Source organism: Anser anser, assembly GCF_964211835.1.
Source record: "Anser anser genome assembly, chromosome: 9".
In the NCBI taxonomy this organism is placed as follows: domain Eukaryota; kingdom Metazoa; phylum Chordata; class Aves; order Anseriformes; family Anatidae; genus Anser; species Anser anser.
In genome coordinates, this window is record NC_139729.1 from 23013862 (window position 1) to 23030886 (window position 17025).

The following is a 17025-nucleotide window of genomic DNA, read 5'->3' on the forward strand; positions in this document are numbered from 1 at the left end:
CACTTTCCAAACCAAGACCTCAGTCCTGCTCTCATCCATGCACTGTACTCGTCTACTCATGGAGCGACTCACTGGGATACTGCAAAAGAGTACAGCACACACAGCTGTGGGGTTAGACCCCTCCAGAGAAAACAACAACAGACTTGAGTGACTGTGAGACAAAGGATGGAGGCAGACAACAGCAGAAAATATTGCCCACCATCAGCCCTGTTGATGGAAGAGCAATAAGAAACGGAGCTCAGCGGCCTGTAGGGACTTCGGAGACTCATAAAGGATGTTTCTTCATAGGAAATTATTTCACAGGAGGAAGATTGTGAATGAACACAACTGAGACTTGAACTTCCGCTGAAAACTTAAATAAGTAATCTTTTTCTTCATGAGAATGACTTGGGAGTAGCAATACAGAAGTAACTTTAGTACACATTAACTATAACATTGCTGTTCAATCTATGAACCTTTTTGGGGGGTGAATGAAGGCTCCCATACCAACTTACAACACTGAAATTTGAATCTTGAACACAGTGACAACAAGGGAAGTTTCACTGCTGATTTTAATGCAGCTAGCATTTCACAATAAGAATTTGGATTTATTCCCCATACTATTCATAAGAAAATAAAATTAAATTAAATTAAATTAAAATTAAAAAAACCCTACTATATTCAGTGTTATACTGATGTGAGAAATGATATAAGAAAATAGTGACACTGAATAACAGTGAAATGATATATATTGCTTCAGTTATATCTGCACATTTTAATGTGTTTTATAACAATTTGTTAGAGCAGCATCTGTTACGAATTTACTAATATGCTTTTCAGGGAGCTGAAGAACCGAGCTCCACCTATTAATCATGAAATACATATCAATGAATAATTTATAAATGGTACCTTTATTCAAAGTGCTGCCAATTAACTAAACAGTCGCTGCATTCATAATTGTATCAGTCACCTCTAAACTTTCAACCTTTATCAAGATTTCAAATACAGAGGCATAGAAAATGAATGAAAAGTAAATTTTTAGCGTAGCAGTGTCACAAGGACACTGATATTCTTTGGCATCACTGACGTTCCCCAGGAAAAGCAGTTCTGAACCCTTTAATGTAAAATACATATATATTTCTATTTCACACCCCACAGCTTTTTAAAGACAATCATAACTGCACACTGTAAATACGGTAAAATAAAATAGGTAGTGTATCTCTACAAAAGAAGTAAAGTGAGGCTAAAAATAATTCTACAAAAGAAGACTACATCCTGAAGCTTTGTGTTTCTATGAATTTCTTCTTCTGCAACTGAGGTAGAAAGCTGTAATTTTTTCCCAGGGCCATGCCCTCTCCCAGTCTTGCAACCGCATAACAAACTGAGCAATTACATTCGCTCTTCTGTCTTCCAGTCCCAATCACCACAGCGAGATGTTTACTTCAAAACCAGTGTAGAAACATTTGTACAGCAAGACAGAAATGCAGGAGGCCTCTCTTTCCTCCTTTTTTTTTTTTTAATTAAAAAGATAAATAATTGCAAGCAGCCACATTAATTCAAGATTAAAACTGCAACTGTAAATCACAAAGGGTCACATTTAATGGTGACATAAACAGAAGTCAAAATTATCTGCATGCATTTTTAATGTAAATTGGGGTTATTTACATGTTGTTGTGGTTTAACCCGGCTGGCAGCTAAACACCACACAGTCGTTCGCTCACCCTCCCCCCTCCCTCTCTGGGATGGGGGGAGAGAAACGGGAAAGTGAAGCCTGTGAGTTGAGATAAAGACAGTTTATTAAGACAGGAAAATAATAATAACAATAATAGTAATAATAGTGATAATGGTAATAGTATTAACAATAATAATGTGTAAGAAAACAAGTGATGCACAATGCAATTGCTCACCACCCGCTGACCGATGCCCAGCCTATTCCCGAGCAGCCGGCCCCCCCACCCCGGCCAGCCACCCCTATATATTGTTTAGCATGACGTCAGATGGTATGGAATACCCCTTTGGCCAGTTTGGGTCAGCTGTCCTGGGTCTGTCCCCTCCCAGCTCCTGCTGCACCCCCAGCCTGCTCGCTGGCAGGACAGAGCAAGAAGCCGAAAAGTCCTTGGCCTGGTGTAAACACTGCTCTGCAACAATTAAAACATCAGCATGTTATCAGCGCTCTTCTCATCCTAATCCAAAACATAGCACCCTACCAGCTACTATGAGCTACTTAACTCTGTCCTAACTGGAACCAGGACAGATATCCACCCCTTATTCCATACCATTTATGTCATGCTCAGGTTACACTCTGTCCAATACATTCTAATTAATCACCATTTTCATCTATGATATATAGCAATCATGGTAGTGATGACATACATTATTATATAATAATTAACATACTACAATTCAACTCATGGGCTATTCTCACCCAGTATCAAATCCCCTTGAGGTACACACCGGACCTCCCCATTCTTTTGCATTACCCACCAAGTGCATCCAGGTCCCTGAGCAAAAGCAATTCCACGAATGGGTTTGCCTTTTCCTGAGGCAGGAGTAGCCCAGACTGTTTTACCCAGCATGTTTCTTACGTGCACTACAGGAACTTTATCCCCTTCTACAGTGCGTAACAGGTTTGATTGGGCAGGTCCAGCTCGGTTGGCAGATCCCCTGGTATTGACTAACCAGGTGGCCTTTGCCAAATGTGTATCCCAATTTTTGAATGTCCCAGCACCCATTGCTTTCAGTGTAGTCTTCAACAGTCCATTGTATCGTTCAACTTTTCCAGAGGCTGGTGCATGATAGGGGATGTGATACACCCACTCAATACCATGTTCTTTGGCCCAAGTGTCTATAAGGTTGTTTCGGAAATGAGTCCCGTTGTCTGACTCAATTCTCTCTGGGGTGCCATGTCGCCATAAGACTTGCTTTTCAAGGCCCAGGATAGTGTTCCGGGCGGTGGCATGGGGCACAGGATATGTTTCCAGCCATCCGGTGGTTGCTTCCACCATTGTAAGTACGTGGCGCTTGCCGTTGCGGGTTTGAGGGAGTGTGATGTAATCAATCTGCCAGGCCTCTCCATATTTATATTTCAGCCATCGTCCTCCATACCAAAGAGGTTTTGACCGTTTGGCTTGCTTGATTGCAGCACATGTTTCACAGTCATGAATAACCTGTGCTATAGTGTCCATGGTCAGGTCCACCCCTCGATCACGAGCCCATCTGTAGGTTGCATCTCTACCTTGATGGCCTGAGGTGTCATGGGCCCATCGGGCTATAAATAATTCACCTTTATGTTGCCAGTCCAGGTCCACCTGAGCCACTTCAATCTTAGCAGCCTGATCCACCTGCTGGTTGTTTTGGTGTTCTTCAGTAGCCCGATTCTTGGGCACATGAGCATCTACATGGCGTACCTTTACAACCAGGTTCTCTACCCGGGCAGCAATATCTTGCCACAATGCCGCAGCCCAGATGGGCTTGCCCCTGCGCTGCCAGTTGTTCTGCTTCCATTGCTGTAACCACCCCCACAGGGCATTTGCTACCATCCATGAATCAGTATAGAGATAGAGAACTGGCCACTTTTCTCGTTCAGCAATATCTAAAGCCAGCTGAATGGCTTTTACTTCTGCAAACTGACTCGATTCACCTTCTCCCTCAGCAGCTTCTGCAACTCGTCGTGTAGGACTCCATACAGCGGCTTTCCATCTCCGATGCTTTCCCACAATACGACAGGACCCGTCAGTGAACAAGGCATATTTCTTCTCATTTTCCGGTAGCTTGTTGTACAGGGGGGCTTCTTCAGCACGAACCACCTCCTCCTCTGGTGATATCCCAAAGTATTTGCCTTCTGGCCAGTCCATAATCACCTCCAAGATTCCTGGGCGACTGGGGTTTCCTATTCGAGCCCGCTGAGTAATCAGTGCAACCCACTTGCTCCATGTAGCATCAGTTGCATGATGCGTAGAGGGGACCCTTCCTTTGAACATCCAGCCTAGTACCGGCAGTCGGGGTGCCAGGAGGAGCTGCGCTTCAGTACCGACCACTTCCGAAGCAGATCGAACTCCTTCATATGCTGCCAATATCTCCTTTTCAGTTGGAGTATAGCGGGCTTCAGATCCTCTGTATCCCCGACTCCAAAACCCCAGGGGTCGACCTCGAGTTTCCCCAGGTTCTTTCTGCCAGAGGCTCCAGGTGGGACCATTCTCTCCGGCTGCGGTGTAGAGCACATTCTTTACATCTGGTCCTGTTCGGACTGGCCCGAGGGCTACTGCATGAACTATTTCCTGCTTAATTTGTTCAAAGGCTTGTCGTTGCTCAGGGCCCCATTCAAAAGCATTCTTCTTACGGGTTACTTGGTAGAGCGGGTTTACAATCAGACTGTAATTTGGAATATGCATTCTCCAAAACCCCACGACACCTAGGAAAGTTTGTGTTTCTTTTTTGCTAGTTGGTGGAGACATAGCTGTTATTTTGTTGATCACATCCATTGGGATTTGACGGCGTCCATCTTGCCATTTTATTCCTAAAAACTGGATCTCTCGTGCAGGTCCTTTAACTTTATTCTGTTTTATGGCAAAACCGGCCTTCAGAAGGATTTGGACTATTTTCTTCCCTTTCTCGAAAACTTCTTCTGCAGTGTCACCCCACACAATGATGTCATCGATGTACTGCAGGTGTTCAGGAGCTTCCCCCTGCTCCAGCGCAGACTGGATCAGTCCATGGCAAATGGTAGGGCTGTGTTTCCACCCCTGGGGCAGCCGATTCCAAGTATATTGGACTCCCCTCCAAGTGAAAGCAAACTGTGGCCTGCACTGTGCTGCTAGAGGGATGGAGAAAAATGCATTAGCGATATCAATTGTGGCATACCACTTGGCTGCCTTTGATTCCAGTTCATACTGGAGTTCTAGCATGTCCGGCACTGCAGCACTCAGTGGTGGCGTGACTTCGTTCAGGCCACGATAGTCCACTGTTAGTCTCCACTCACCATTAGACTTTCGCACTGGCCATATGGGACTATTAAAAGGTGAATGAGTCTTGCTGATCACTCCTTGGCTCTCCAGTTGACGAATTAGCTTATGGATGGGACTCAGGGAGTCTCGGTTGGTGCGATATTGCCGCCGGTGCACAGTTGTGGTAGCGATCGGCACTTGCTGTTCTTCAACCCTCAGCAACCCCACAACAGAAGGGTCCTCTGAGAGACCAGGCAAGGTAGACAACTGTTTAATGTCCTCTGTCTCCAAAGCAGCTATGCCAAAAGCCCAGCGGAACCCTTTTGGGTCCTTGAAATATCCTCTTCTAAGATAGTCTATGCCAAGGATGCACGGAGCATCTGGGCCAGTCACAATACGGTGCTTTTGCCACTCATTACCGGTTAGACTCACTTCAGCCTCCAATACAGTTAACTGCTGGGATCCCCCCGTCACACCATAAATACAGATGGGCTCTGGCCCTTTATAGCTTGATGGCATTAGAGTACATTGTGCACCGGTGTCTACCAAAGCCTTATACTTCTGTGCGTCTGACGTGCCAGGCCATCGAATCCACACAGTCCAATAAACTCGATTGTCCCTTTCCTCCCCCTGGCTGGAGGCAGGGCCCCTCTAGTCCTGGTCAGAATCTTCATTTCTGTGTTTAAAGGACTGCCTGCTGGAAGTTGGAGCAGCAAACCTTTCAGAGAACTCCTTTTTCCCAATTGTTTTCCTTTGCAATTCACGTACCCGTGCCTCTAGGGTCGCAGTAGATTTTCCATCCCATTTTCTCATGTCCTCTCCATGGTCACGTAGGTAAAACCACAGGGTGGCGCGGTGTGTGTGCCCACCATATTGTCTTCCTTGCATAGATGAACGTTTACCCCTAATAGCTGAGACACTGGTTTGTACAGGTGGGGAGGAAAATAAACTCTCTTTAAGTTGGTGGATCTCTTCAGAAAGTTTCTCCAAGGTATTCTCTTTTAGCTGGGGGACACTAGTTCGTTCAGGTGAAGGGGAAGATAATCTTTCTTCAAGTTGGCGGATCTTTTCAGAAAGTTTCTCCAAAGCATTCTCTTTTAGCTGGTGGACACTGGTTCGTTCAGGTGAAGGGGAAGATAATCTTTCTTCAAGTTGGTGGATCTTTTCAGAAAGTTTCTCTAAAGCATTCTCTTTTAGCTGGTGGACACTGGTTCGTTCAGGTGGAGGGGAAGATAAATTCTCTTTAAGTTGGTGGACCTCTTCAGAGAGTTTCTCCACAGCTGAGACACAGGCCTTTAGGGAAGAGGAGAGATTTCCTTCGTACTGCCGGAGTATTTTAGTCACTTCATTCACTGTGGGATTCTCCTCCGTTTTCCAGGTTAGTATTGCCAATGAGTTGGCATATGATGATGGGGCACTCCGTACAAACTTCCGCCACATGGGTGGTGTACACTGGACTGCATCTGGATCTGCGGATGTTTGTGCGTCATCTAGGTCCTTATAAATTACTTCCCGTACGGCCAATTCCCTCAGGTACTGAATTCCCTTCTCCATGGTGGTCCATTTGCTTGGTAAACATACAAGTTCTTCCTTGAAGAGATACCTTTCCTTTACAGCTGACAGGAGACGCCTCCAGAGGCTGCGAGATTGTGCTCCATCTCCAATTGCTTTGTCAATGCATGCGTCCCTAGCAAGGGATCCCAGCCGCCTGGCTTCCTTGCCCTCCAATTCCACATAATTGGCTCCCGTGTCCCAGCACCGGAGCAGCCAGGTGACAAGCTGCTCGCCTATACAGCGACCAAAATCTTTTCGCACATCTCGTAGCTCACGCTGGTATAGAGTCCGGGTAATTACTGTTGATTTTTCGACATCCTCATCCTCATCTTCAGTCTTCTGCACCTTTGATGGCCGATGTAGAGTCCGGGTAGTTACTGTTGATTTTCCGACATCCTCATCCTCATCTTCAGTCTCCTGCACCTTTGATGGCTGGTATGGAGTCCGGGTAGTTACTGTTGATTTTTCGCCATCCTCATCCTCATCTTCAGTCTCCTGCACCTTTGATGGCCCAGCCTCGTCTTCACTACGCCCAGACTTAGCAGAAGACTGTCTGCGTTTTAAACGACCTGAGCCTCTATACCATTTTTTCACCTTGTCTACAGGGGCAACTTGCACTGCTACAGCTCGTTTCTCTGACCCAGCCACAGGGTCTGCCACAGGGGTTGGAATACCCTCTGCGGGGTCAACTTGCACTGCTACAGCTCGTTTCTCTGACCCAGACACAGGGTCTGCCACAGGGCTTGGAATACACTCTGCGGGGTCAACTTGCACTGCTACAGCTCGTTTCTCTGACCCAGACACAGGGTCTGCCACAGGGGTTGGAATACCCTCTGCGGGGTCAACTTGCACTGCTACAGCTCGTTTCTCTGACCCAGCCACAGGAGTGGGAGCAGCTGCAGGAGCTGGGGCAGCTGCAGGAGCTGGGGCAGCTGCAGGAGCTGGAGCGGCTGCAGGGGCTGGAGCTGGAGCGGCTGCAGGAGCTGGAGCGGCTGCAGGAGCCGGAACGGCTGCAGGAGCTGGAGCTGGAGCTGGAGCGGCTGCAGGAGCTGGAGCTGGAGTAGCTGCAGGAGCTGGAACTGGAGCGGCTGCAGGAGCTGGAGCTGGAGTAGCTGCAGGAGCTGGAACTGGAGCGGCTGCAGGAGCTGGAGCTGGAGTAGCTGCAGGAGCTGGAACTGGAGCGGCTGCAGGAGCTGGAGCTGGAGTAGCTGCAGGAGCTGGAACTGGAGCGGCTGCAGGAGCTGGAGCTGGAGCTGGAGCGGCTGCAGGAGCTGGAGCTGGAGTAGCTGCAGGAGCTGGAACTGGAGCGGCTGCAGGAGCTGCAGCTGGAGTGGCTGCAGGAGCTGCAGCTGGAGCGGCTGCAGGAGCTGGAGCTAGGTTGCTAATAGCATCAATTGCAGCTCGATAGGCACAAGCCAGACCCCAGCACGCTACAGTGATTTGTGTCACTTTGGAACTGCCAGAGTCATGACACCTTTTTTCAAGCATTCTGCCAGCTTTTTAGGATTTTGCAGTTGTTCAGGGGTGAATGTCCAAAACACTGGAGGTGACCACTGCTCTAGAAACCTGCCCATATCCTCCCACACTCCCTGCCACTCGCAACTATCCCGCCTCAAGACAGATCTCCGGAGGAGATTCCTAAGTAGTTGTTTAACCCTCCACAAAATCTGAAGCGCATTCAGGAGACATAACAACAAGAGCAGGCTGGTCTGAGTATCCCAAGGATATTCAACATCTCGGAGAACCACCGTAACTAACTCGGGGGATAAGAGGGTGGTGGTGAAGGAGAAAGGGAGAGTGAACAGGTAGGGAAACATGTCTTCCCCTGTCCCCTTCACAGATTGGCTCCCTAACGAAAACAGGCAATAGGTGTAATTGCTAATAGTTTCCGAGATATGGGTTCCAAAGTATAGAGTCGACGTCAGTGCTGAGTACAAATACCAGGTTAAAGTCGTGACCAGATATTTCATCATTTCATAAGCCATTGTTACACCGCACAGTACCATAACAATCTTAAACCAGGGCCCGGAAAGGATAAACAGTGCAACAGGGAGCACATACAGAAAGTAACGCACCATAAAACTCAATTTGGAATACAGGTACAGCAGACTGGAGATTAAGGCAATCAACATCGTGACTAGCAACTATTAAGCAGGTCCAATACTTATACCAATTTTAGTTTAACACACTCTGGTCAGATTTGTCGATATCTCAACCCTTCGGGCCCCACGTTGGGCGCCAAAAAGACTGTTGTGGTTTAACCCGGCTGGCAGCTAAACACCACACAGTCGTTCGCTCACCCTCCCCCCTCCCTCTCTGGGATGGGGGGAGAGAAACGGGAAAGTGAAGCCTGTGAGTTGAGATAAAGACAGTTTATTAAGACAGGAAAATAATAATAACAATAATAGTAATAATAGTGATAATGGTAATAGTATTAACAATAATAATGTGTAAGAAAACAAGTGATGCACAATGCAATTGCTCACCACCCGCTGACCGATGCCCAGCCTATTCCCGAGCAGCCGGCCCCCCCACCCCGGCCAGCCACCCCTATATATTGTTTAGCATGACGTCAGATGGTATGGAATACCCCTTTGGCCAGTTTGGGTCAGCTGTCCTGGGTCTGTCCCCTCCCAGCTCCTGCTGCACCCCCAGCCTGCTCGCTGGCAGGACAGAGCAAGAAGCCGAAAAGTCCTTGGCCTGGTGTAAACACTGCTCTGCAACAATTAAAACATCAGCATGTTATCAGCGCTCTTCTCATCCTAATCCAAAACATAGCACCCTACCAGCTACTATGAGCTACTTAACTCTGTCCTAACTGGAACCAGGACAATGTCCAAAAAGAAAGAAGGATGGTAACGAATGAAAAAAGGCAATCAACTGTCTCGCCTTAAAGCTTCGTGTTGGTTTCCCTTGCCTTGTACAGAAAAGCCCTCTGGCCTCTCAGCATGGAGGCTGAGCTAACGCCGACTTCCCGATGTGTAAGATGCAGCTGTGATATTTAGCTAATTGAAAAACATGCTTGAAAGTGCATTAGTAAATTTTGAAAAGATTGGGCTATAACAAGGTGTTATTCACACAATCCCTGAATTCAGCCCCCAAAATTTTTAGGTTTTTATTGGCCACATCAGTTTGGCAGCAGTGCAAATTTGAATTTTTTTTTATCCTCCGACTTTTGTAATTAGTTTATTTGGATTAGTGTGGAACTCCTCCGGTTGCAAAATATTCAGACACATGCAGATCTATAACATTCATTTTGAAAACGTGTACGTTGCAATTTCTTCAATTTCTTTGACTTCCAATAATGTACCGTGGAGGGTGTTGTCATGTGTTTGTATTCCTGTATAATGTTATAGTGCAACATTATAGTTTTATGTGGACACGAGCCCATAATATATATGTATATTTGTGAGTATGTGTTTAGGAATACACACACAAATATGAATACATATCCAAAACAAACATATTTAGTGAAAGATAGTGGTTAGCCTTGGGGATAAAGGGAATGCAATTGTGGCATGTATTATTGTTCTCACAGTATGGAACAATTTATTTTTTTTTTTTTTAAAAAAAAGGATATCAGAGAGGCAACAGCAAAAGCACCCAAAGGAACAACAAATTCTTGAGAACATGAAGAGAAGCCAAAACAGAAGATGCATCTACCTCATCCTGCAATACAACTTCATTTTAGAGGAAAGATATAAATGAAAAGCCAGTGAACGTGTAGATTAGTAATTGAAAATCTCTGTAACTACCCTAGTTATCAAGGGATTTCATCTACTTGTACTCAAAGACATTGTTTTTTTTAAAACCAAGGCAAAATTATAAAAACTATTAGGGAGTACTTTAAGATAATATTTTAAAATATGTAGTAAGAATAAAGGAACATCTACGTTTTACAACACCGACCAAACCGCTTCAGTTCTAGAAACTACGGAGGTAATGCATTTTCATGGGGACTTCAGCATCCATGTCATACAGCGATGTAATGCAGCTGTCAGGGTTTTGTCTAACAGGAAGAAGGATACCTCACAGGCATTTCCGAGCTCACCACTGAACGTTGCCAGCAGGGGAGCGCATTACTGCATTATACGTGTTAGGATAATTGTTGACTCAAAAATATCTTCTAATGGCTGCTTTGTAACTTGGAATTTTAAAATAATTTTAATCATTTTCCATATAGACACAAGCAGTAAGAGGAGGAAATCCTCTAAGAAAATGGTTTTAAAATCTTTTCCTATGATTTGCATTTGCACTTTAAATAGCTGAAATTAACAGATGCTGGGACTCTAAGCATTTTTCCCTTAGCTCTTTAGTCATGCAACAGAGGCAAGCCAAATAAGTGAACTAGGTTGAACCTTCACCAAACTAAAGTTAGTAACAGGCCGGAGGCTACAATCATGTCCACTGTCCCTATCAGCAGGCAGCTGATGGATCTGCTAAATGGATGGCATATGAAAACAAAATGAACAAAATCCTGTTTTCATTCTTAAAATCCATTTGCTAAACAAAATAGGTGTTGTGTTCACATCGGTAAAATCCTCACTAGCAGCAGCAATGCTACACGTGGTTTGCACGGAAGGAGGAAGGAGATGGTGATGGAGATACCCTGAGGCAATAGGCTGAGCATCCAGTGTTGATACAGGATTCAGCGGGCAGACGATAGCGCTATTTTAAAGCAAGGCTACCAAAAAATGCATTAAGAAAGAACCTTGATGGGAGGAATCTGTAAAGGCACAAACAGTGATGGAAATGCAAGATGACTGTACAGATCTTTCCTAATTTCTAAAAGGTCCGAGTGTGTTACCTAGGGGTTAAGCACCTGCTAACACTGCTGGTGCTTTGACTGACCCACGGCCACCACCAGGACTGCTGTCCATACCTGTACACTGCTGTTCTTGTGCATTGCTCTTTGTTGCACTCTTTCACCCTCTTCAATTTCTTACTGTCTCCTCATTTGAATTCTTTTCTTTTTTTTTTTTTCTTTTTCTCACTATCTTGTCTGTTCAGCTCTATCGTACAAAGTGCAACAGTATGGAAAGCCGTAAGCCATTCCCTGCCATTCATCTCCTTCTTCTCTACCTATTTGTACCAGATAAATATATATTATAATATATTTCTGCATCTTTACTACCTCAAACTGCAGAGATAGATAAAATTAATGAAAACTAGGGAATTAACAAAAACAGAGAAATGCCACCACTTTTTTTTTATTATTATTATTCATGAAAATACTTCAGTGAGTATTTTCCCTGCAATCCATCAATAGTGCCTCTTTGCAACGTCCTGTCATTGAAGGATTAAGACACAGTCATCCAGATGATGCTTAATATGATGCCAAAAACCAAATGTGCAGAGGGGAACGATAGTTGTAGTTCTGACAGATGGCACAAGTTTTTGCATTTTTGGATGATTTTTTTTTTCTAAATATATGTATATATTTAGTCTAAAGAAGATTAATATTTAAATAAAATATTTTTTAAAGTAATGTTTTCATGCAAAGAAAAAAAATGTAAAGTAATTAACTTTTGCTTCTGTGATTGACATATTTTGTACAACTACCCAGACCTCTCCTGGGCTGACAGTTTGCTCTTAGTCAGTAAGGACAATGGCATCCTGAAGTTATCATTTCTCATTCATTTCACTGAATGTCATTCTCAGGTAGAAGGGAAATTAAGTGATTAAACAGGAAGAGCACTGAGCTGTCACTGGAAAATTAATATTTTCAAATTAACTTTAGACAAAGGATGCGTAAAATGTAAGTTATGTTGATGAAAACAAGCAGTTTCTCTGTAATAAATATGTAAATCAAGCCATTGATCTATCAGTTATTATGACAGTCTAATGTCTCAGAAAAACTTGCTGCAATTCCAAGTCACATCCATGCAATGATGAATACATATGGTAGCAGATCAAGATGGTAATGCACAGCCAAGTACTTAGAATGCTAAAAAAAAAAAAAAAAAACACCTTTTATCAGGTAATTTTTAATATAAACAGCTTCTAAATGCAAGAGCTTTATCTGTCACTGTTAATTAAACCTGTACTTTGTCAACATAGGATAATCCATTTATTATAGTAAAAGCCACTACATTTCAAACCACTCACAAATTACAAACCATAATTGCTAGGATTATTTTATTTCCAAGTGCAGGCAGCAAAGCCACCTTAAGATTCAACAATGGTGAGATAATATTGGAGTGTAACCATAGCTCTATCTCACAGTCCATTGGCTTTAGTATTGGCAGCAGACAAGCTGTAATTTTTCATTTCCTAATTAGATTTAGCCATTAATTTAACTATTCTATCATATTGGTGGGATAAAACGACCCTATTTGTTTGGTCATTTTTTTCCTCATTTCTTTTACTAAATATTGTCTGATAAATGTCATAAGAAAAGAAAAGAAAAGAAAAGAAAAGAAAAGAAAAGAAAAGAAAAGAAAAGAAAAGAAAAGAAAAGAAAAGAAAAGAAAAGAAAAGAAAAGAAAAGAAAAGAAAAGAAAAGAAAAGAAAAGAAAAGAAAAGAAAAGAAAAGAAAAGAAAAGAAAAGAAAAGAAAAGAAAAGAAAAGAAAAGAAAAGAAAAGAAAAGAAAAGAAAAGAAAAGAAAAGAAAAACATAAGGACTTAAATGCACACAAAGACCTTGCCACATCCACTTTCTCCATGTGATTACCTAACTTTTGAGCACCTGACTTCCAAACCCAACCCGTGGCCTCCAAGAAGTGTCTTCTGTAAGCACACATGGAGAAATTGGGCACTCTGGGTGGGATTCCCAGAAACTACCTAGAAAAGCTAATGGAGACTGCCGAGGAGATGAGAACACCATAAAGCCCACTGCAGGGTGCAGGTGCCTCACTCGGGGCTGCCGGCACCGGAGGAGGATTCACAGCACTGGCACCCGCTGCGATTTCGGGAGCCAGCAGATGGGCTCCGTGCTGTCGGTGTGATAGTCCCTGTTAGATGCTGCCATTCACAAAGCAGAGCCCCGTTATCAGGTTGGGTGAATGTTTCAAGACCAGTTCAATACCAAGTCAAACAGATTAGCGTAAATCACCTTTAATGCCGGTTCAGGCTACCCCGGCTGTCTCCGGATCGACAGGGAGTAAGAATGGCTGCTTTGGAGGCAGCAATCACTCGCAGGGAAAAGGTAACGAGACAAAAAGGCAGCACGGTGGTTACCTCTTAAATTGCTACAGCCAGTCCCAAAATAATCCCCTACCATTACATTTATGCACCTAAATCATTCTTTTCAAAAAAGTGAGTGAGGGTCATTCCTGTAAAAAAGCATAATAGAAGGAAGCAATACATGTCACTTTTCTTCTGTACACTACTGAGAGAAAGAGGTAAATGTTCCACACCATTCTCAGCATGAGAGAATTCAAACTCCCATCATTTACCCATTTTGTAGAGCTCCAGCCACCTGCTCTGGCCAGAAGCACTCTCTATACTCCATGACTGTGTGAAAAACATCTCAAATGTTCAAATTAACTAGAACCAAAGAGGTGTGTGATCTGGGGGTTAAAGCACCTACTTACAACAAGCAAGAAAGAGGGGTTTGGGGTGCCGATGCCTTTTCTGGGGATGGTTCATGGAGCATGTCACTTAATAGCAGTGTACACCATACTGGGGTGAAGAATTTGGCCTGGATCTCTGCTGACCCAGGCGCCTGCCTCAGTGACTGAACTGCAGACAGACTGTGTCTGTTCAGCCCAGCTCACTTGAGGGGGGTTTTAGCAGAATGGCAGAGATTTAACTGGAATGGACAATGCTCTCCATGCTGAATACCTCAGGCACTCCAGTGGGAAATGGAAGGTATGAATATGATCTCCCTGAGGCTACAGTGAGCCCAGAGTTTCAGTCTTGCAAGCCTGGATGAGTGCTCTATCTACTGAAATATTGTATAAACTTCACAAGTCCTGATTTGGCCATTGTATTCTGTCCAGTCATCACATCAACCATGCTTCAGCTGGGTGGGACTGCTACAGAGATGTAGGCAAACATCGCTTTTCTTGAGGATCCCCATGAGCCTTGGGTCTGAGATGAATCTATGTCATACGCATAAAGCAGCATTTTAGGAAAACAAGGACTTCTTCCCAAGACTGGAGAAATAAGTATGAGCCCATTTGGGCTCAGCAAAGGATTTCAAAGAACACTCCTGCACACTTAGAGTCAGATATTTCTCAGTCTCCACTTCACGTGATCGAACCCAATCTTTTTACAAACAGCTCTAGCTGTAATATTTGACTGCTCCCTGTCTTCCTGGGAAAGCTGTAACTTAATGAAAGTATTTGTAAATAGATGCCAAGATCTGAGATACAGCATAGTCATTATAATAAGGTAAATCTAACATCAGGTCTAACAACTGAACAACCCCTTTTAGAGTTGTTTCTTAAATTACTCCTGTAAGTATTTGTACTGTTCTGTCTTTAGCATGAAACAACATCTAAATAAAAATGTACTCAAGAGTTGGTGAATTAGTTTCGGATATCACTAGGTCGGTGTCTGGACCTACTAATACAGGGTAAACAAAAATTCTTAAAGAATTTGCCTTGGTACAAGAAGGAAAAAATGTCTTATATTATGTATTTTCCTGGCATTTTAGAGCTATCCTATTGAGAGGGCACTGACAGTGGCGAGTGCACACACTGCAGCGCTGACAGACACCCTTGGCAACCCATGGGAGATATGTTTGGAAACATGAAATGCAGACCTGAACAAACGATACAAAACTGCCCATCCTGCACACAGAGAAACGCATCTCGTAGTGACTTCTCAGTCATATTGTTATTTTTCCCTACTGAGCATCAATACAAGAATCTCATTCTAAAATCATTGAGATGTATGAGTGAACAAGGTGAGACTTGATACTTATGCCAAAAAAGCCAAGCTCTGAAGCTCCAAGCAACAGATCTGTTACATGTCACTGACACACAGTCCCTTGGTTTCATATAAAACCACAGCTTATGTTAACAATGAGATTTGCTAAACCTGAAAAAAATATGAGAGGGGCTGCTCCGGAGCCTTTGAGACAGAACGAATGACCCTTGAGACAGATAAGCAAATCTTTCTTCTACGTGAGCAAGTACCAGAAGGCTAATTAATCCTTACGTGTAACCGTAAGTCACCCAACCAAAAAAGCAAGGTCAAACTATGAGTTTGTAAATCACTGAAAATTGTGAGGCTTTGCATTTTCTGTTTTCAAAGGCACAGATGAAGCACCCTACAAGTCGCTAAAGCATGTGCCAACAACAGAAAATTCTTGAATGTACCTATTGCAAACCCATTTTTGTAATGTTTTTTTCATTTGTTAATTATTGGCATTTTCCCATTAAAAGTTAGAGATCCTACGTTTATTATTGTCACAAGAAAATAATAAAAAAAAGAATGTAAAGAAAAAAAAGGAGGAAGAGTAACAATACTTTGTGATTTAAAAGCAAACACCTACACTACTGCTAATTGCTCTCTGAATCTGAATTGGTAAAACCATAAGATTATCAACAAGACTCAATACAGGTAGAACAATAAAACCTAATTATTTCTCACAAAGCAGACCATTCCATTTAAAATAGAGGAAAGCTAAGAGCAATAAAGCCTATGCCATTAACAATTAGTCTTCTGCACACATGATTAGACTCACGGAGATAAAGCAGCCTCTGAATTTAATGACGAATCCCATATTTCTAGTTGGGCTCAATACTCTGTACTAATTGTGTTGAAAGACCTTGTGCTACTTGAATGTACTTAGACTACAAAATATGACGCTGTCTCCAAAGATTCACTGCTAGCACTTAACATTTAATATCGGGCACTAAACTACACTGTGAATTAATATCAGCATTTAGGGTTATTTCTTTTGTGTGGGTTTGTTTTTTTGTTTCTTTTTTTTTAAAAAAAAAAAAGTAATTCTGGAAAGCTTGAGGACAACATTTTATGAGCTGTCTGCTATTTAAAAGTCCTTAAATATGAGCTGTATACAGATGCTGCCCTAAATTAAAATTCAGCAGAACATGTTACTGAATGAACTTGGGAGCTTCAAGAGGCTGCACTGAGTACCTGATGAGGGCTAGTTCTTAGCAAAACCAAGAACACATAGGGTTATACTCATTACACATGATTAGAAGAGAGAAAAATATCATTTAATCTTTAAGTAAATAACATACAAATGGCAACAAAAATGTTAAACGTTGCCTTTATACAGAGTACTTGGAAGTGGCCATAGAAAAGGTGTTCATTCAGCCTGCTGTGGATACATATCTTTGATCTTTTCATTTTTATTTTTTTTTCCCCAATATGTATTTCTTCCTTTCAGTTCCAGAAAAGAGGCAAGAAAAGTCCTTTCTCTAAAAAAAAAAAAAAGGAAAAAAAGGGCCATAACTGAAATACATATACTAAACTAATGAGAACTACAAGGAAGGAAAAAATAAAGGTTTAATCTCTGAAAAAAAAATATTTGCAATATCTAATTTACAGTAATGAAAAATGTTTATCACATGCACGATGCCTTAAGGTCTTTCAGTAAAGTCAACCATAAAGATTATTATGCAGTTAA

General features: G+C 42.9%; 1 protein-coding gene across 11 annotated transcripts in view; it reads right to left on the reverse strand.

Annotated features, from left to right (window-relative positions):
• Positions 1–17025, reverse strand: part of NLGN1 (neuroligin 1) — a 383440-nt gene that overhangs the window by 246839 nt on the left and 119576 nt on the right. Inside the window, exon 1 of one of the 11 annotated variants that reach the window (XR_014588210.1) lies at positions 1887–5442. The exons of the other annotated variants lie outside the window; for them this stretch is intronic. The gene's annotated coding sequence lies outside the window, so the exon portion shown is untranslated. Of the gene's footprint in view, positions 1–1886; positions 5443–17025 lie in introns of those variants that run through there. 11 annotated transcript variants of the gene reach the window in all.